The following is a 22,539-nucleotide window of genomic DNA, read 5'->3' as shown; positions in this document are numbered from 1 at the left end:
GGGGAGTGTACAAGAAGAGCAGCAGTAGAAAGTGCTTTGTGTGCAATCCCAGTCTCCAGTAAGGATGGAGGGAAGCTATTTCTGATTCTACCTCATAGATGACCACACAGATGTCTGTCAGCTGACTCAGGCAGTAGTCACAGGTTAAAAGAAATTCCCAACTGAAATTTGCAATATAATCTCAATCGAAGACAAACTCTCTTGACCAGAACCAAGGGGCAACTGGGAAGTGTGCTGCAGCCACAAGCACGGGAGCTGTTTGCAGGTGGACTGGGAGGGACATGGCCTGAAAGCCATCATTACTGTCTCCCTGGGAAGGCTTATGGCCTGGGGCAGTTTTGAGTTCTGAGCACAGGCTGCCTGGAACCTAACTAGCTGCTGCTGGTGAAACACTGGGTGTGAGACCTGCCTTGCCAAGTGCATGGGAGTTGGCTTGGGCTTACTGCTGCCTGCTACTCCCCACTTCTCAGGCAGATTCTCCTGTGCAGCAGAGGCAACTGTGCTCCTCCCTGGAACATTACTCCAATGGCCAGATAACCACCCTTTGACCCCAACTGGGCCTTCTGCTTGCCCCACAAGTGGACAGCCACAACACAGACATTCAAGACCCAGCCCCCACTGACTTTGCACGTCTACCACCGCCCCCCCACTGGTATCTTAACAAAAAGGACAGAAACTTTTAGGCACCCTATGGCCCCACTCATTGCCAGAGACACCAGAGTACTTCCCCTCGGTAACATAAGGCAAGCACAAATCCCACCACTGCCACTGCAGCTGGTGCTTTTTGCAAGCACCACCAGCTGACTGGAAGCCAGTCGACACAGTCCACTACAGCATTGCCAGGTAGAATAACATAGCACTGCCAGGTAGAATAACGTAGCACTCATGAAGGGGAAAACTTGCGTGTGACCTCAGCTATCAGAATACCTGCAGAACGCTGGCTAGCTAGGAGGTCCTGAGTCTGTCCATGTGAGCAGTTTGTCATTACTGCAACCAGAATTTGAGAAAGTCAACACACTGACTATTCATAACCAAGGAAATCTCACATTCTGCGTCATTATCCTGCCACCCCCATCAGAGCTAGTGCTGGTGCCCACTTCTGAGACACTTGAGGACAGGGCATATCACTGGATCCCTTGCAGACATTCTCTAGAACCAGCCTATAATGTGACAGCCCACTGGGCGGCTGGACCCAGAGGAGTAGCAGCACTCACAGTAGTCTGGCTCTCAGGGGCTCCTACTCCTAGGGGAAGGGGGATGGCACCACATGAAGGAAGCAACCTGTGGGACAAAAGAATGCAGACTTGCAAGCCTTGAGTCTCAGAACTTTCTGCTTGTGGGAAGTTTATTTCAACAGAGGCACAGGTGCAGTGCTGGGTTCAGAGAGGAAAGTCTGTGGCTCTACTCCAACAGGCAAGCAGCCCTAGTGATTGTGAAGGATCTTGGAGAAGGGGAGTTGTTTTTCACCTCCTCCACCACTGCAGACACAGCTGGGGCTTCTCCCACGGGAGCTCAGCATGAGTATACCTGTAGACAGTCTTTCTGGAACACCTCAAAGGGACTGCATCCTCATGGCAGGAGTGCCCTCCATGTCTGTCTTGCATGAAGGGTAGAGTCATGATCCCTGTTTATATGGAACATCAAAATAGAAATAAATACCTGTCTGATCTGAATAGCTAAACACAGGGTCAGCAGTGTGACTGGGAGATAGTTCACTTTCCTACCAGCCTGGCAGGGGAGCTGAAGTGGCTCCCACCCTTCCCCATGATGAGACCTCAGCACATTTCACCAAGAAGTCCCCAATCACCTCTGTCAAGGCTGGGACCTCAGTGCCCCATTAGGTATTGCATCGACCCACCTGCTTTAGTCACAGCCAGTTTAAACCCAAGGACTCCTTCCTTATTCATCTGAAGCCTGAACTATTCAACCCAGAAAATAAAACACTAGGGCATAAATAAATAAATAAGTGCATACCACAGAGGAATGAGATAAGTTTTCAGAGACCTCTGCCATTCCAACCTCATAGGAGTCAGTGAACTTGCTCATACACTGAGCACATTGCTACTATAGCCAGCTTCTAAGAAAGCTATTATACAAAGACTTATAACCAAGGGACTCATACAGAGCCTTCACCCCTGAAAACACCAAACCCAAATTCAGTCACAAAGAACTGTAAACATTGAAGTCACATCCTTAAGGGGAAAAGAAAAAGAAATTTAAAAAAAAACCACACACACACAGGTAAATCAAAAATAAATTCAAGAATAACTAGGAAAAATGTCTACCCCAATGAGAAAAAACCAGAGAAATAATTCTGACAATATGACAAAATAGGATTCTATAACATCCCCCAAAAGATCACAGTAAATCTCCAGCAATGGATCCAAAGCAAGATGAAATCTTTGAAATATCAGGCAAAGAATTCAAAGAGTTTATTATTATGCTACTCAGGGAGATATAAAAGAAATGTGAAAACTAACATAAAGAAATGTAAAAAACAATTCAGGATACGAGTCAAAAATTTTCTAAAGACATATTTTGAAGAAAAATCAATCATAACTTTTGGAAATGTAAAATATATTTAGGGCATTACAAAATGTAAAGTTTTGTGGGTTTTTTTGTTTTGTGGTTTTTGGTTTTTTTGCTTGTTTTGAGACAGAGTCTCACTCTGTTGCCTGAGCTAGAGTGTAGTGGTGCAATCTTGGCTCACTGCAACCTTCACCTCCCAGGTTCAAGTGATTCTCCTGCCTCAGCCTCCCGAGTAGCTGGGATTATAGGCACCTGCCACCACGCCTGGCTAATTCTTGTATTTTTAGTAGAGATGGGGTTTCCTGTGTTGGCCAGGCTGTTCTCGAACTCCTGACCACAAGTGATTGGCCTGCCTCGGCCTCCCAAAGTGCTGGATTACAGGCATGAGCCAACACACTCAGCAATGCAGTGTAAAGTTTTAACAATAGACTGGAATAAGTAGAAGAAATAATTTCAAAGCTCAAAGATAAGGTTTTTGAGCTAACCCAATCAGACAAAAATAAAGAAAAATGAATCAAAAGAAATGAACGTCTTCAAGAAATACGGGATTATATAAAATGTCCAGACCTAAGATTCACTGGTGTTCCTGAGGGAAAAGAGAAAGAAAAAGTTTGGAAAACTTCTTTGAGGAAATAATTGAGGAAAATTTCCCAGGTGTTGCTAGAGATTTAGATTCACAAATACAAGAAGCCCAAAGAACTCCTGGGAGATTCACTGCAAAAAGGACATCATCAAGGAATACAATCATGAGGCTATCTAAAGTCAACATAAAGGAAAGACTTCTCAGAGCAGTGAGATAAAAGCATCAGGTAACCTATAAAGGAAAACCTATCAGACTAACAGTAGACTTCACAGCAGAAACTTTATAAGCCAAAAGGGATTGAGGTCTTATATTTACCCTGCTTAAACAGTATAACTTTTAGCCAAGAATTTTGTATCCAGTGAAACTAAGTTTCATAAATGAAGAAGAAATAAAGTATTTTCCAGACAAGCAAATGCTGAGTGAATTTGTCACTGCTGGAGCAGTCCTACAAAAAATGCTAAAAGGAGTTCTAAGTCTTGAAACAAAGGATCAATATGCACTGAAATAGAACCTCTTGAAAGCATAAAACTCACAGTTTATAAAAACAATAATATGGCCAGGCACAGTGGCTCACGCCTGTAATCCCAGCACTTTGGGAGGCCGAGGCAGGTGGATCACCTGAGGTCAGAAGTTTGAGACCAGCCTGACCAACATGGTGAAACCCTATCTCTACTAAAAATACAAAAATTGGTTGGGCATGGTGGTGGGCACCTGTAATCCCAACTACTCGGGAGGCTGAGGCAGGAGAATCACTTGAACCCAGGAGGTGAGAGTTTCATTGAGCCAAAATTGTACCATTGCACTCTAGCCTGGGTAACAGAGTAAGATCCTGTTTCAAAAAACAAACAAACAAAAAACAAAGAAAACGAAGTATCTAGGTAACAATCAACATGATGACTGGAACAGTATCTCACATCTCAATATTAACACTGAATGTAAATGGTCTAAATGCTCCACTTAAAAGATACAGTTTGGCAGAATGGATTAAAAAAAAAAAATCACAAATCAAACATCTGCTGTCTTCAGGAGACCTAACATGTAAGGATTCTTACAGACTCGAGGCAAAGGGGTGGAAAAAGATATTCCACACAAATGGAAAACAAAAGCAAGCAGGAGTAGCTATTCTTATATCGGATAAAACTGTCTTTAAAAGTTAAAAACAAGACCAAAAAAAGTCATTATATATGATAATAGGATCAACCTAACAAGAAGATATTGCAATTCTAAATACATGCGCACCTAACTCTGTAGCTTCCAGATTCATAAAACAATTACTACTAGACCTAAGAAAAGAGATAGACAGCAACACAATAATAGCAAAAGACTTCAACACTTCAACACTACACTGACAGCACTAGATAGATCATTAAGGTAGAAAGTTAACAAAGAAACACTTTACTTAAACTACACTCTAGATCAAATGGACCTAATAGATATTTTCAGGACATTCTACCTAAGACCTGCAGAATATATTCTTCTTAGAATATAGAACACTCTCCAAGACAGCATATATGATAGGCCAGAAAGCGAGTATCAATAAATTTTTAAAAATAGAAATCATATCATATATATTCTCAGACCACAGTGACAAAACCTGAAATCAACTCCTAAAGAAAGCTTCAAAAGTCTACGAATACATGGAAATTAAACAATCTGCTCCTGAATGATTTTTGAGTTAACAGATAAATCAGGATGGAAATTTAAATTTATTCAAAATGAATGATAATAGTTATCCACAAATTATCAGAACTTCTGGGAAGTTCTATAAGAGAACTTCCCTATAAGAGGAAAGTTTATAGCACTCAATGCCTACATTAAAGTCTGAAAGATCACAAATTGACAATGTAAAGCCACACCTCAAGAAGCTAAAGAAACAAGAACAAACTAAACCCAAAGCTAGCAGATGAAAAGAAGTAACAAAGATTAGAGTAGAACTAAATGAAATTAAAATGAAAAACTATATAAAAGATTAATGAAACAAAAAGGTGGTTATTTGGAAAGATAAACCAAATGTATAGACCATTAACTAGATTAACCAAGGAAAGAAGAAAGAAGATTCAAATAAGCTCAATTAGAAATAAAAATGGAGGGCTGGGCATTGTGGCTCACAACTCTAATCCCAGCACTTTGGATGGCCAAGGCAGGAGGATTGCTTGCAGCCAGGAGTTTGAGAAATGAAAATGGAGACATTACAACCAACACCACAGTAATGCAAAAGATCATTTAAGACTACCATGAGAATCTCTATGCACACAAACTAAAAATTTTGAAGAAATTAATAAATTCCTGGGAACATACAACCCTCCTAGATTGAATCAGGAAGTAGAAATTCTGAACAGACTAATAGCAAGTGGTGATATTGAATCTGTAATTTTAAAATTGCTAACAACGAAAAGAAGCCAAGGACCAGATGGATTCATATCCCAAATTTTACCAGACCTTTAAATAAGAATTGGTGCCAATTCTACCAAAACGATTTGGTTACAAGAACCCAGGGCACCAGTAGCAAGATCATGTAGGCAGAAAGTGCACAATCACACATTTGGTTGCACCATTTAGATTCAGCATTTAAAGTAGAGAAAGGAAGTGAAGCCAGCAAAGTTCTCTAAGAAGGAATGGTCAGTGGGGTAAGAGGAAAGCTGGAAGAGTATGATTTCGTGGAAACCAAAGGAAATATGTTTGAGGGAAAAGATAGTAGCAACCTGTGTAAAATATTGAGGAGAGGGTATGATACTGGGAGGCTGATCCTTGGATGTGGCAGCATGGAGACCACTGGTAATCTTGACATAAGTAGTGTTTGAGTGAGTGGCCTGGTCAGGTAGAAGCCAGAAGAATAGATGGAAATGTGACTGTGCAGACTCTAAGCCCTCTTTCAAGTCTTTGCAACTGCTCCCAAAAGCTGCATGTGTGGCTGCAGCTCTACCAACCATTTCTGCATAGGATTCAAGCTTCATCTTGCAGCCGTCCTAGTGGTGCAAGAAGCCCTGCAGGAATCCTTCTCTTCCTCTTCTTGTGGGTGGCAGACACTTCTCACTCTCTGCCACAGCCATGTTGGTTTTCTTTATTCTCCCATAACTGTTAAGACCAAGATCTCTTTACCTTTCCTTAAAAAATAGTGTCCTTGTATAGTTTGCTCATAAAGTAGTGTGCTCAATGGGTGCTATGAGGTCTATTTTCAGACTTAGCTCACAGTTGAACTATAAATGAAGGTCACTGCACTCTAGCATTCTGATATTAGAAGACATCAGCATACTAAGGAATCAGGAATTCTCTGAAAGGCAGCCAAATTAAGTGCCTTTTTAAAATGGAAACTGAGTGAATGACAAATTCCAGATAAAAAAGAGCTTTTATTATTCATGCTGCATTATTCAAGATGTAGTCTAAAGTGCTATGCAAATGCATTTATTTGAACTACACACAATTATATTATTACTTATTAATGGCTATCTTAGTAGCTAATACATCCTTCCTAATAATGACTTTTCAGTTAGCATAAAGCAGAAGCTCATGGATTAAGTTGTTTGATTTAAAATCCGAATATTCTCACTTCTTTTCATGTGTGTGTGAAACAGGGTCTGGCTCTGTCGCCCAGGCTGGAGTGTAGTGGCGCAATCTTGGCTCACTGCAACTTCCACCTCTCAGGCTCACGCCGTCCTCCCACCTCAGCCTTCCAAGTAGCTGGAACTACAAGTGCTCACCACCATGTTACACAAGCTGATCTTGAACCCCCAAACTCTCTCCATCTGCCTGCCTTGGCCTCCCAAAGCACTGGGATTACAAATGTGAGTCACCATGGCAGGCCAGAATATTCTCACTTCTATTTTAACAAAAATTAAGGCAATGTCAGAGGCCTGCTAATTAAAGTTAATCCCAGAGTCAGCAATGTGACTTCCAAAGATTGAATTATCCTTGTCATTTTATGTAGACTCACATGACATATTTTAATAAGCTATATTTCTTCATTATTCTCCATTGTGACTAGAGACAATTTGTGTTCTCTATGATGCCTCCTCTTACCCCCATCTATACATCCTACTTTCATGGGGAAAAAACGCTGAGTGGGCATTTCAGGTTGGAAGCACTTAGGAAAGAGTTTTTCTCAAGTTTCAGCCTAGGTCACTAGGGTCCTGCATTGGATTAAAGCAAAGTCATCACCTATTAATAAAGAATAAGTTTGCCCTTTTTCTGTATATTTATCTCATGCAATAAGGAGTAGTTATAGAGCTGGAATCCGGTATTCTTTGGTCGTTTGACCAAATAACATTATTTGAAAACAAGTACAGCTTTTTGTTCCATTACAAGCATATTTTGTAATCCATGGATGATTTTTAAGTTTCTTAAGTATCAAACACATAATTTAGTCACGCTGGCTGTGTCAGTTAATCTTTTAATGAATATTAACCATCGCCATGCATAAGGGCCTCAATGTGTATTTGTTCAATGAAATGAAATGTTACCTTTAAGTATTTAAACCTCTAAGTGAAAAAGGTAAATCCAACACTTTCTTCTATTACTTCCAAACCACTATAGGACAAGTACGATTTTAATGAGAAATATTTTTTGGATGCCAACTTGGTGGGGTAGATACTTAAGAGGATGTTCAAAGGTTAAACAAAAACAGACTCGTATCATACCTCTAAGAGCTTTACCTTCATAAAACACATTGACAAGCACACTTAAAACAAAAAGCGGGATTTCAAAAAGGAAGAACATTTTGTCAAGTTGAAAGATAAAGAAGATCAAATATTTTCTTTAGACTCAAGTTCAAAGCTAGACTGAGAAGCCTGGGTGGCATTCTAGACCGAAATTTGGAGGAAAAAAAATATTTTTTTAACTTTCCTTTTATTCAACAACAAGAGTTTCCAGACACACAAAACTTCAATAATGCTAGTCTTTTTTTATTATGATGATTGTCTGATAGCATTAAGTACATTTCTTTTTTGAAACAGAGAAATACTATCAGCAAAATAAGATAATTTGATGAGCTCATCAGGTGTGTTACATAGTAATGGGCTGACAAAGCACTTGGCACCAGATGCCTACAGGTCAAAGCCATATAGATGCTACAAACCTTGCTTTCGTTGTGTTTTCTTCTCTCGGAGGCTAAGAAAAACTTGCATCATGTAAAAAGAGGACTCTTTATACTAAATTTGTATAATAAGGAATATATATATAGCATATATGTTACATATATATTTCTTACAGAAATGTTACACAGAATACATGTAAATCTCAAAATGTAAAATAACAATGTGTGTGTGTCTGCCCTTCATGTTTATAATTGTGATTCTACTCTACAGTAGTCATTTCCTTGCATTAACTATGTAAAAATTATTTTGGCTTCAGAGTTGCGTGAGCTATTTAAAGAGTCTGTTGCTATTTTCACTCTGACTTTTATACCTCTGTTGAACTCATAGGTTTTTCTCAAAAAGAGCTATGCCCTCTTAACCAGTACATCCTGTGGAATCCTAGGAATCCACAATTGTTTTCTCAGGACTGTGCAAGCTTTCAAATTTGAAACACAGTTACAGAGCATTTCTTCTCTCTCTTTATGGTTTCTTATGTTAACTCAGACATGGAATCCTTCATCTAGCCCAGGGAAGTTGCACTGTAAAGAGATTTTACTGTTTCGATGTTTAGAATAGCATCGAATGTTTAGAATAAGTTTGTTCTGTGGTTCCATTAATGACTTGGTCCTCACTGATGTAAAAAGCTTGTAGGCCGGGCGCGGTGGCTCAAGCCTGTAATCCCAGCACTTTGGGAGGCCGAGACGGGCGGATCACGAGGTCAGGAGATCGAGACCATCCTGGCTAACACGGTGAAACCCCGTCTCTACTAAAAAAAAAAATACAAAAAACTAGCCGGGCGAGGTGGCGGGCGCCTGTAGTCCCAGCTACTCGGGAGGCTGAGGCAGGAGAATGGCGTAAACCCGGGAGGCGGAGCTTGCAGTGAGCTGAGATCCGGCCACTGCACTCCAGCCCCGGTGACAGAGCAAGACTCCATCTCAAAAAAAAAAAAAAAAAAGCTTGTAGACAATGTTGAATAAAGAAACCAAGAGACCAAATACAGCATTTATGATGACTTCCAGTAACAATTATTTGGCATCTTTTGTTTTAATTATTTTGCCTAATGACAATATCCCAAAGACTATAGAGTTTCACATTTCATGAGTCAGTTTAAATTTCTCCATTAATATAAACACTATCAGACAACGTGCTAAGTACTAATGTTGTGAGACTGTGTTAGTTCACTTTCTGCTTTTTCTCTTTGAGGAGTTATAATGTGATAATTTTCTGTACCTCACTTATGGCTTAGCTAATACTTCACCATAAATTCTGGAAGCATTTCAATTTTGTATTGAAATAACTGTTTTAGGTAAAAGCATTTGATCCTATAGTCATATGAAACATGCCAAAGTGTTTACACTTTCATTTAAGGTTTGGGAGATAACTAAGTGTATTCGTTTCCTATTGCTATCATAACAAATTATCACAAATTTAGTGGCTTAAAACAATGCACAAGGCTGGGCATGGTGGCTCATGCCTGTAATCCCAGCACTTTGGGAGGCCAAGGCAGGTGGATCACGAGATCAGGAGATCGAGACCATCCTAGCTAACATGGTGAAACCCCGTCTCTACCAAAAAATACAAAAAATTAGCCAGGCGTGCTGCAGGCGCCTGTAGTCCCAGCTATTCGGGAAGCTGAGGCAGGAGAATGGCATGAACCCAGGAGGTGGAGCTTGCAGTGAGCCGAGATCGCGCCACTGCACTCCAGCCTGGGCGACAGAGCGAGACTCTATCTCAGAAAAAATAAAAATGCACATTTACTATCTATAGTTTTGTAGGTTAGTAGTCTGACACAGGCTTCACTGGGCTAAAATCAAAGTGTTGGCAGGCTTGTGTGCCTTTCTGAAGCCTCTAGCGGAGAATTTGTTTCCTTGCCTTTTCCACCTTCTAGAGGCCGCCATATCCCTTGGCTCATCATCCCCTTACTTCATGTTCAAAGAAATCCTAGTCATATTGGGAAGGTAAAGACCCAATTCCTCATATCTCATCACTTCAATCTTCTCTTCTGCCTGTCTTCCACCTTTAAAAACCTTTTTGATTTAAGGTCAGGGCCTACATTAGTCCATTTTCAAGCTGCTGATAAAGACACCCAAGGCTGGGTAGAAAAAGAGGTTTAATTGGACTTACAGTTCCACATGGCTGGGGAGGTCTCAGAATCATGGCGGGAGTTGAAAGGCACTTTTTACATGGTGGTGGCAAGAGAAAATGAGGAAGAAGCAAAAGCGGAAACCCCTGATAAACCCATCAGATCTCAAGAGACGTATTGACTACTATGAGAATAGCAAGGAAAGACTGGCTCCCATGATTCAATTACCTCCCCCTGCGTCCCTCCCACAACATGTGGAAATTCTGAGAGAAACAATTCAAGTTGAGATTTGGGTGGGGACACAGTCAAACTGTATCAGGTACTTAGCAAATTTAATTCCATCGGCTACTTTAATTTCCCTTTGTGATATAACATAACACATTTGCAGTTTCCTGGAATTAGGACATGAACACCCTCGGGAAGCCATTATTCTGCCTACTATACTAAGATAAAAATTTCCCTCAGCTTTATTCTGTTATAGTTAACAAATAAAAACTGTATATACTTAGTGTTCAACGTGAGATTTTAATATATGTATACTTGTGAAATGATTAAATCAAGATAGATATTTAATACTGCCAAAAATCTTTGTCCATGAGCCAGGATCTCGTAAGCCTATCAATTGAAACCCTAGGTACATATGATCTAGTTTATAGGGTTTATTCAGTACAATAATCTTCATTTCCTGTAAAGATACAACTATATGCAGTTGTAGAAAGACAAGAAGCACAGCCTATAAACAGTTTGGATAAGCTGAGTCAGCAATATACAGAAGACCCCTGAATTAGGTAAATAACTAAACCAGATGATACTCAGCATTTTCAAACTTTGCAAATCTCCTAAGGACCTGCAGAGATCTGTTCTTTCTATTTATACCTTCTCAGCCACCATGAAGCAATAGAGGCTTAACTTTTATTAGGGTACAGATATTAGTAGGAAGAAAATGTTTTCTCATCAAAAACCATAAGATTCTTACAAGTTAGCCTTGAACATCTCTGAATATAGAACTATATCTTTTAAAAATTAAGAAAAAAGAAGGATCACTGATTGCCCTGGTTTCTCCTGACAAGCAAAATCTAGAGTTACATTAAACTTTCAATAACAATATTTTTAAAAACTTATAAATATCTACTAAATGTAAAGGTGGTAGTAAGAATTATTTTTAGTTTACTGATGAAAAACCACTGACAAGATTTTTTAAGGCAAGTTTACTAATATTACTAAGTTTATTTTGTTAGGAATAGATACAGTACTGCAAGTAGTTTATTGCCATGCATTTTTTTCTTTGGTGGATTAAAAATACTAAAAGAATCTTTATAAACACGAATGAAAAATAATATTCCAAAGGAAAGTCGTGTCTAATGGACTAGTTTCTATGCATTAAAATATATCTGGATCACAGCTTTCACCTCAGCCAGAATAAAGCAGCATGGATCAGATTTACTCCCCCACTTGAAAGAAATTTAAAAACACACAAAATATATGAAATAACAATTTTTAAGATACTGGGTATCAAGTAATTCAAGAGACAATAATTCCTAAAAGATGAAAAACGAATAGAGTGAGTCTTGCAATTACCCAAACTTCTACCTTAAGAGATTTTGCAGGCCACAGTGTAGGGTGGTGAAACCCAAGTAGAGCCCAGTGGACTCCCTGAATAGAAAGAACTGAGTCTGGGTGGACTTGCAGCTAGGCTTATTAATGTAGTGTGGAGTTTATAATTTATGTAAAATGTAAAGCACATGACAAAGCATGAATATCCAGAGATGAGAAACAGGAGAAAAAAATGTATAAATTTACAAGAATTAAGAATGTATAAGGCTCTTGTACAGTACATGAGATGTTAAAATATCACTTGAAGAAAGGCTGTGATAAGTTAAAGATGTGTGTACTATAAACTCTAAAGCAACCACTAAAACAATAAAACAGCAAACTACAGCTTATAGGCCAACAAAGGATATAAAATGAAATCACAAAAAAATGTGGTTAATCCAAATTTTTTTTTAAAAAGGGAATATAGAAAACATAGACAATGTGGGACAAACAGAAAGCAATAGCAGGGTGATAAATATAAACTGAACTAAATGATAATCATATTAAATGTAAATGTTCTAAACACCCCAATTAGAAGACAGATTGTCAGATTGGATAAAAATGCAAGGCCCAACTATATACTGCCTATAAGAAACTTACTTTGAGCATATAGGCACGAACGATTAAAAGTAAACGGCTAGAAAAATATAAACCACATTTCAACTAATCAAAAGATAGCTGGAACAGCTATAAAAATATCAGATAAAATAAATTTCAGAACCAAGAATATTATTGGGAATCAGGGTGAGGGAGTTATTTCATAATGATAAAAGGCTCGATCATAACGTAACAATCCTAAATGTTTATTGCCTAATAGCACACCCATTAGAGCTAAAATTAAAAGATTGCATACCATGTGCTGTCAAGAAAAAAGATAAGTTGTCTAGAAATGTAACAAGATACAGTCATTTTAAAAAACAGTTTGGCAGTTTTTTAAAATATGTTCTAGCCTTTCCACACCTACATATTCAACCTAAAGAAATGAAACCATATATTAATACCAAAACTTGCATGTGAATATAAATAGCAGTTTTATTTGTAATAGCCAAAAACTGGAAACAGCCCAAATGTCAAGAAACAAGCAAAAGGATAGACAACTTGTGGTATATCTATACAATGGAATGCCACTCAGCAAAAAAGGGAATGAACTACATGGGTAAATCTCAAAATAATTACACTCAGTAAAAAAAAAAAAAAAAATCCAAAACAAAAATGAGTACATACTGCATGATTCTATTAATATAAAATTCTAGAAATACAAACTAATTTGTAGTGACAAGAAACAGATTAGTTGTTGCCTGGGTCCAGAGTAAATGGGAGTTGAGAGAAGAGACTGGAGAGAGGGATTGCAAAAGAAAATTTTTGGAGTGATGAATATGTTTATTGTGGTGATGATTTCATGGATATATACATATGTCAAAATGTGTCAAATCATACTTTTGAAATATGTGTAGTTTATTGTACATCAATTATACCTCAATACAGCTTTAAAAAAAAAAAAAAGAGTGAGGGCCAGGGATAATAATTTCAGTAGACAGCACAGACTGCAGGAAGCTATAATAATTGAGCTGTCTGGCAACCACAGCATATATACAGAGATAAAATTCAAATCATTCCTCTTTTATAAAATGACCACCACAAACACACTGGCCAAATTTCCACATGTATTAAAATAGCAGTACCATCTTAGGCTAAGATCATTACCCTCACACACGGACACCCATAGCATAGCATGATTTTCACTGACTTGTTGGTTAAGTTCTAGGTTTCTTTTTTTTTTTTTCACTTTTTCTTTTTTTTTTTTTTTACTTTTTAAATGGTTTATTTTATGTACAAAATAATGAACATATGTTGTACCTATAAATTCTATTTTCCAAAAACAGGAGCTTTTTAAAAGAAAACCACATAATAACTTTTAAAAGGTGCTGGGATTACTCTGCTTCTAGATCATTGTTGGGCTAGAAAAATGTTTGTTTTACCAGGAATCACAAGTTATTTGAATATTCTCCAAAGTGGAAATTCTAGAGTGTAGTGTCACTCCAGGCAAAGATTATTCAGTTCTCATCCCCAACATCCACAACTACCTATGAGAAGGGTTAAACCAGGTCAAAACAGTGCAGCATAATTAGGCTTCATCAATCAATGTCATTATGCTCTTCTAAGATGCAAATAAACCAAAACAGGAAATACTAAAATAAAAATAATATCTGACACTGCCATATAAATTGTTAGTTCCTTTTTGTATCCGCCCCCCATAACATTAACAAAGGGAATATTTTACTGAAAAGAATATTTTATTTTATACGTCACTAGCCATGAATTTTTGCCATTAGTTACTGTACAAATGCTGCCTAGTGCCATTATCCAAATGGCATAACCATTTTACATCCACAATTCACTTCTATAGTTATAAGCAGAATTTTCGTGATTTACTTAAGTACATCAATCAGTGAAGATTTAACATTGAGATGCAATCTAACATCTGTAATATCTGATGTTATGTAGATGGCAATGTAGGAAAGATGTACTTTAATCACTTTTCATTTAAGTGACCTTATGTAAAAAATAAAATAATTTAGTAGTTCCAAGTATCCAAAGGGCATTTTCAAATGTACACCAAAGAAATGGTTACAGAGATTTTTAAGGAGCATCTTCCATGTCCACATCCTCTTGTAACTGCTGTACCATTTTCTCTTCCAATTGCTTCCCTTTGCCTGCAAGAGGGACTCAGATAAGATGGATGCTTTGCTTGACTTCTTTGATATCCTGAACTTTCTGTAGCTATTTTTCTTCAATATGTTCATTATAAATTTAGCTTGGCGTTTCTGTTTGATCTCTTCAACTCTCTTCATTGCATCAATAGTTTTATTCCATAGCTCTTACTGGCATTTGATAGGTTCATTTCCATGTTTTCCAAATTCAAATGAATTATCCACTGTAAGCTCTTTACCAGCTGCTTTCCGGAATGCTTTGGTTCGCCTAACTTTGTGAGGATTGCGCTTCTTTTTGAAGTTCTTATGACATTTAGATTTGCAAAATCTGAACACCTTGCAATCATGCCATGTCCAGGGTAGATGGGCCCCGAACAGAAATAACACTTCTCGATACGCATGTTGAACCCACATGGGACCCCACCAAACAAACGCCAAGCTTGAAAGGAAGTGACACCTAAGTTCTAGGTTTCTGCCCTATCAGAGATTTAACTATGAGCTACGATGTATTATGCCTAAAATAGTACAAAAGAATTCAGATGCATTTATCTAATTTAATCATCAAAATAGCCTTCTGAGATATTACCCTCTCCTTATAGATGAGGAAGCTTAGGAAAAGATCTCAATATTTAAGAAATGATAAACCCAGAACTTGAAGCTGTATTTGATCACAAAATTGAAAATGATTCATACAGCCAACAGACACATGAAAAAATGCTCATCATCACTCGCCTTCAGAGAAATGCAAATCAAAACCACAATGAGATACCATCTCACACCAGTTAAAATGGCAATCATTAAGAAGTCAGGAAACAACAGGTGTTGGAGAGGATGTGGAGAAATAGGAACACTTTTACACTGTTGGTGGGATTGTAAACTAGTTCAACCATTATGGAAAACAGTATGGCGATTCCTCAAGGATCTAGAACTAGATGTACCATATGACCCAGATATCCCACTACTGGGTATATACCCAAAGGATTATAAATTATTATACTACAAAGACACATGCACACGTATGTTTATTGCGGCACTATTCACAATAGCAAAGACTTGGAATCAACCCAAATGTCCATCTGTGACAGACTGGATTAAGAAAATGTGGCACATATACACCATGGAATACTATGCAGCCATCAAAAAGGATGAGTTTGCGTCCTTTGTAGGGACATGGATGCAGCTGGAAACCATCATTCTTAGCAAACTATCACAAGAAGAGAAAACCAAACACTGCATGTTCTCACTCATAGGTGGGAACTGAACAATGAGATCACTTGGACTCGGGAAGGGGAACATCACACACCGGGGCCTATCATGGGGAGGAGGGAGGAGGGAGGGATTGCATTGGGGAGTTATACATGATATAAATGATGAATTGATGGGTGCTGACGAGTTGATGGGTGCAGCACACCAACATGGCATAAGTATACATATGTAACAAACCTGCATGTTATGCACATGTACCCTAGAACTTAAAGTATAATAAAAAATATATATATATATGCAAACATATCAGTAATTTTATATTGAAAATATCTGCTGCTCCTTTGAAATCAGTTAGGAAAATGATTAATTTATTCTAAAGGTGCTGCGAGTACTTTCGAAAAATATTCTTTTAGAATTATACACAGGTATCTTCAAATGTAATAAATACTGATTTTTCAAACATTCCTACATTTAAGTAGGAAAGCTAGGAATCATTTGGAGCCAGTGATGCTGAGCTAACAAAGTAAAATCAATTTTGAACTGAAATTACCATATGCCTACAAAAGTCAACTTCTAAAGAAAATATTGAATAACACAAATTTCATCAAAAAATATAAATCACCTTCAAGATTATTTATTGATTTAAAGAACACATTCTAGGTTTGTTTATTTGAAAAATGCTTTCTTTGTTTAGGAAGTCCCTCCCCATGTAGATTATCCTTTTTCTTTTTTTTTTTTTTCTTGTCTCTCTGTCACCCAGGTTGGAGTGCAGTGAGGCGATCTTGGCTCACTGAAACCTCCGACTCCTGGATTCAAGTGATTCTCCTGCCTCAGCCTCCAGAGTAGCTGGGATTACAAGAACCCACCACCACGCCTGGCTAATTTTTATATTTTTAGTAGAGACGGGGTTTTGCCACGCTGGCCAGGCGGGTCTCGAATTCCTGACCTCGGGTGATGCACCCGCCTCGGCTTCCCAAAGTGCCGGGATTACAGGCCTGAGCCATCGGTGTCCAGCCTAGAATATCCTTAAATCCTTCCACAGTGACTCCAGTTTTTATTTCTACCTTTTCGCATTCTACATTTCCTTTGTACTTTTCTTAAGCACACATTCAGCCTGGTATTGGTAACTTCTACCTGCGTTAGCCCAGTTTCCTCAGAAAATATTAAATGTGCAGTCCCACAGAAGCAGGAGTGAGTGAAGGAGAAACCAAGTGGTGAAGAGGGGAGAGAAACCTCACAGGGTAGAGTCCTTTATGGCCAGAGTCTGTGACAAGCCGATTTCTTGATTTCACAGGACGTCTTCAGCGAGAACATTTGAAGTTACTATGAAAGCGGAGAAGAGGGAGTAAGTTTATCCACTAATTTCTGTTTCCCATTTGTTAGAGGTCACTCCCATGAGGCTTTACTATGCCTGCACTTCTCCATTACACAAAAGTGGACTCAAAAGCAAATCCGACTGCATGTCATACCTCAGTGGCAATAAAAAGGCCCCAGGACATGGGACCAGAGATGCCATCAGGTTATACCCACAAGTGACAAGAGGCAGTGGTCTCCACTGCTGCAGCAGATCCTTTAGTTTGTAGTGACAGAAGCAGCAGCAACAGTGCTCTGTTTCCACAATCACATTAGCAGCACAGGCAGTTTGCTACTAGAACAGCTCTAGACAGAGCAGGGTGAGGAGACTGGCCTGGCTTGCTCAGGGAGCTAAATACTGTACCCTACCTCTGCTGTGAGAATTCGAAGCGCCTATGCAGGTAAAGCAGCTTGGGCCATACAGAGAACACATAGCAAATGTTAGCTACTATTAACCTTGTATTGTGTCTTATTTTCTCTAATAAAATTTAAGCTTTAACAGCTTACATAATACTGTATTTACCTTTAAATCTTTCATATATAGGAATTTCATATATATAGGAATTTCATATATATATTTCATATATATAGGAATACTGTCCTAGTATTCTAGTATTTTGACAATGGGCATGTAGCAAATGCTAACTGAATTTTTACCTGGATTTAATGTAAAAGTGCTGCTGTTTAGTGGCAAAATTGAGTTATACAAATCAGCAAATTGCAGTTAGCATATTATTTTGCTTTCCCACCAAAGCTCTTTGTCAAAAATGCCCAGGCCAGGTGTGGTGGCTCATGCCTGTAATCACAGCACTTTGGGGGGTCAAAGCAGGCAAATCACCTCAGGTCAGGAGTTCCGGACCAGCCTGGCCAAAATGGCAAAACCTTGTCTCTACTAAAAATATAAAAGTTAGCCAGGCGTGATGGTGCATGCCTGTAATCCCAGCTACTTGGGAGGCTGAGGCAGGAGAACCACTTGACCCCCGGAGGCAGAGGTTTCAGTGAGCGGAGTTCAGGCCACTACACTCCAGCTTGGGTGACAGACTGTGACTCCATCTCCAAAGAAAAAAAAGAAAGAAAATAAAAAGAAAGCTCTTGCCTCTATCTACATTGTATTTCTTATTTAAAATGCTTCCATATGCCTGATTTAGCATTGTACTATGTCTGTTTCCACAAAATATTATTAGGGATTAATATATTAAACTTCATTCTTTGACTTATTCCCATTAGGCAAATAAGTAACTAGCCATTCTCTAAAGCACAGGCGAGCATGCTGTATGGTCTATTCACTTTCAGAAATGGGCTAGTACATTTTGCATGAGCAGAAGCTGGTAGGTGACTTATAAAGGTCAACCTTACATACATCATTACAGTATTCTAGCAAGGAGTTTGCCAAACCATGACCAAAACTCAGAGGAAGAAGCATATTTACCCCCATATTCTTAAGTGTCAACTATTAGATTCTGTATAGGGATAGTAACTTCATAGCTATTTGTTATGATGGGCCGTGTTGGGCTAAATTAGCCAGACCAGTCACTTAGTCACCAGATGCATGGTCTGCTTTGGGAAGGATCTGATTTCAGCCAAGGCAGCTCTCTGAAGCTGGGGCAGGTCCTAAAGTTACCTGACAACTACCACCTCTGTTAGTCTTGGTAATTATCTGGTGGCATGACCCAAACCCTCATCCCGAAGAGTCTAGTCACTATGCCCTTCATAGCCTGTGGCTGTTGGCTATGTCCATATATGCTCATGTATAGTCACAAGTGGGCAAAGGAGCACCTAGAAAACTCAAGTGAGTTGCTGGATTCCACTTAAAATCCTCCCTATCCTCGTCAGGTAAGAGCAGCCCTACCTCCTTCTGATGAAGAAAGGCACTTATCTCTGCCAAGACAGTGACAGTCCCTAGACATCAAAAGTCACAAATACCAAGGTAGGTAGCAGGCACCGCTTATTATCCAATGGTGGTATTTACTGGGTCCCATGAAGAAAGGTATCCCCTTGAGGACATAGAATTCTAGTCATTCAGAACCCAGGAGTGTAGAGATGGGAAGCATAATGTTCCCCAGTGAATCACTGGGAGTGGTGGCAACTCCTGCTTCCACCCCTAATTCCCATGGCATATTAGCTTCCTAGGGTTGCTATAACAAATTATCACAAACTGGATGACTGAAAACAACAGAAAATGTATTCTCTCACCATTCAGGAGGCCAGAAGTTCAATATCAAGGTGTTGGCAGGGTTTATTACTTTTAGAGGGTCTGAGGAATAATCTGTTCCATGCTTCTCTTCTCACTTCTGGTGGTTGCAGGCAATGCTTAGCATTCCTTGGCTTGCAGATGAATCACACCAATCTCTGACTCCATCTTCTCATGGCTTTCTTTCTTGTGTGTCTGTGTGTCCTCTCATCATCTTTGGATATGAGCCCACCTAACCTTTGGATATAAGCCCAACCCCTAAGATGTTAGCCTAACTAGCTAACATCTTAGCAAGTTACATCTGCAGAGATACTTCCAAATAAGGTCACATTCTGACATTCCAGAAGAACATGACCTTAAAGTGACACTATTCAATCTACCACACATGCACTTTATCTATTGGAAACACATTGGAATAGGAATACCTGTGGGTCAATGCATATCTGTAACTTGAAGGATGGTATGAAATTGTTACAGAGTATTGCCTCTGAACTGCTGCTTCAGTGTGTTTTCAGCACACCACTGCACCACATCATCAGGCAGGAAGTTTCTGGGTGGTGCACTATATGACACAGTGACTCCCATGGTCACAGGCCTATTACTGCAGCCTTCTTTACTTTAAAGATGATTCCATGGCCTGACATATATTATGTAGGATTTCATGCCAGTGAATCAAATATTCCATAAGCCCCCAGGTACCAATGCTGGATGAGGCCCTGCAGGAAGGAAAGGTAAGCCTATTCCAAGAATGTGGATCTATTCCACTGATAATGAACCACTAGCCTTTCTGGGGTGGCTGCTCTGATTTGTCTCCCCAAGTGATGATACCCCATCAAGGGTGCGGCAGTTGCCCCTGCTGCTGACAGGTGACATTTGGCAGTGGTGGTAACTAGATAGGCCTTGGTAAGTTGGAAACCATTCTGTCTGCCTCTGGGAGTATATGAGTCTCTAAATGCAGATGGCATAAGCTTCCTCTATAACCCAGAGATGAGCACGGTGACTCTCCTGCTGCGGCTTGCTACAGCACAACTTATCCCATCACTAATATCTCCAATATAGTAGCATCACTCTATGGCCCAGAAAGCAGGGCTACTTCCACTGCAACCTAGACCACCTGCGGAACTCTTACCTGCTGGGGGCTCCACTTAAAACAGGCAGCCTTTCCATCAACTGTTACACTGGCCGGGACACTATCCTCAGGTGTGACATATGCTGCCTCCAGAACTCAGGATGGCTCACCAGGCATTGTGCTTCCTTCCTCAGAGTAAGAGAATACATGTTGTCATTTGCTTTATACTTTAGATCAGATGCATCAAACTGCCCCTCATCATTGGAACCCTGAAAAATTTATGAGTATGGCAAAAAATTTATAAGGTTTATCCACTGAAAGTTCATAAGCTTTATCTCCTCCCTCTGGAACACATCTCCTACCAAGTTCTCAATGGGCTAGTCACTTGTTCATCCAGCCTCAACATAGTCATTATGTAACAGATCTATGTTCTTTAGGATAAAGTGGTGTAGTTTACAAAACTATAAATATATATTGTTGCCCATTCTGTGTAAATACAAATTGTTTCTGATTCCCTTCTCTTATTGAGAGAGAAGAATACATTTGCACGAACCAAGATATTCCATATACTTGGGCCACATGCATCTGCTCTAATGAAGATACCACATCTAGCATAGCAGTTGCAATCAAGGATATTACTTTGTTGAGCTTGTCTATCGCCATCTTCTAGGATCCATAAAATTTCTGCAGGGGCCAAAATGGTGAATTGACAGATGTGATGAGATGATCGTCTCTGCATCTTTTAGATCCCTAAGGGTGGTACTGCATCCTGCAAGTGACACTATTGTGTATTACTACCTGGCTGAAGTAAGAAGACACAAGGGTAGGCAGTGTCAGAGGCTTCACGTGGCCCTCCACACATGCTGTGAAACCACTGTAAGCTTAAACTTGCCCAGGACTCCTTGTATAACCCAACTCCTCCCTCATCCCCTACAAAGAAGCAACAGGGACACTATCTGAATATCAATATCAATTCACATTCTGTGTTCAACAATCCTTGAAATCCCTTGTATTGCCCCTTTCCTAAGCTTAGAATTACCAGAGCAAATGGCTCTGGGTCCCTTTGAGGAAACACCAAAGGGAATCATTACCTTGTACAGATGCCATGGTGTCATGTCTTTCCTCCTGGGTCCCAGCCACCTCTTCAGTCTGAGCTCCAGGTCTGAAGTGACTCAGGCCCAGAAATTGAGCAAGGGATGCTAGCTTTTTATTGGGGTGACTACCCTTAGCTTCCATGTAATCCATCCTTAATTTTATCTAATGGGACAAACTGAGTAGTATTCGTGTTGGCTACCCATTTGTTTTGTCCCTAAAGTGCTATGATACATTAGCCTTCTCCATAACTCTTTGCAGGTTAGGACCCCTTGACTACCATTCTCACTTTCTCATTAACTGTAACCCCCTGACTTTTGGCAGTTGGGCACTGCCACTTTAGCCACTATTTTTCAGAATCTTGTCATATATTGCCATCAGGAAGCTGAACTGTTTTCTTTTCCTACTATCTAATATGGCCCACTGAGAGCTACCACATATTTTTAGAGATGCTTATACCCCATCATCAGTGCAGGTTTCTACGGCCCCATTCAATTGTGTGTCCACTGAGCCTTCCCACGGCACACAATCATCTCATCTTCTAATCCATTCCAACATACCCAATTCCCTTAACCTTTTAAATCCATTCTTCCACCATGTCACAGTAATCCTAGTGTTTCGACTTTGCTCAGAAAGGACCATTACTTTTTCCAAACTTCAAGAAGCCATCCTGGTAATGAGTTCACACCATCTCACAGGATCCTAGCCAGGGTATTAAAACCCTCTAATTTAAGATAACTCTTAGCAATCCAAAGACCCAGTGTAGGGGCTGCCATCAAACTCCTCCCTAATTTTATGTTTTGATCCTCTTAAGCACGGATTCCAACCTCAAGCATATTCCTCCAACTCTTCCTAATTCTTGCAGTTCCTTTGGGGTATAGTCTGTTTCCCCTCACTTCACTTCCAGCACCTCAACTGAGTTTTGCTTAACTTTATCATCACTTAACCCTAATTTTAGGCCTGGAGATACTAACTATAATGGCCTGGAGACAGGACAAGTCTTGAAGGGAGCATGTTTCCTGAGGAAAGAAGCCTCTGCATTGTCATCCAGCCTGAGAAT

The 22,539-nt window shown here is 39.5% G+C and overlaps 1 long non-coding RNA gene and 1 pseudogene across 1 annotated transcript; both read right to left on the bottom strand.

Annotated features, from left to right (window-relative positions):
• Positions 1 to 1,578: 1,578 nt before the first annotated feature.
• On the bottom strand, positions 1,579 to 21,603 carry LOC117085956. Its single transcript, XR_004438150.1, has 3 exons — positions 21,479 to 21,603; positions 20,448 to 20,572; positions 1,579 to 1,624 (listed from the first exon to the last, which is right to left on the bottom strand). It is a non-coding gene; the product is annotated as an uncharacterized LOC117085956 (long non-coding RNA).
• On the bottom strand, positions 13,777 to 15,183 carry LOC117085955 (annotated as a pseudogene).
• Positions 21,604 to 22,539: the final 936 nt, after the last annotated feature.

The sequence above is a fragment of the Trachypithecus francoisi genome, unplaced genomic scaffold (assembly GCF_009764315.1).
Source record: "Trachypithecus francoisi isolate TF-2019V2 unplaced genomic scaffold, Tfra_2.0 Lachesis_group1, whole genome shotgun sequence".
Classification (NCBI taxonomy): Eukaryota; Metazoa; Chordata; class Mammalia; order Primates; family Cercopithecidae; genus Trachypithecus; species Trachypithecus francoisi.
The sequence above is the reverse complement of the archived record's forward strand: the minus strand, read 5'-3'. Positions and strand labels throughout refer to the sequence as shown.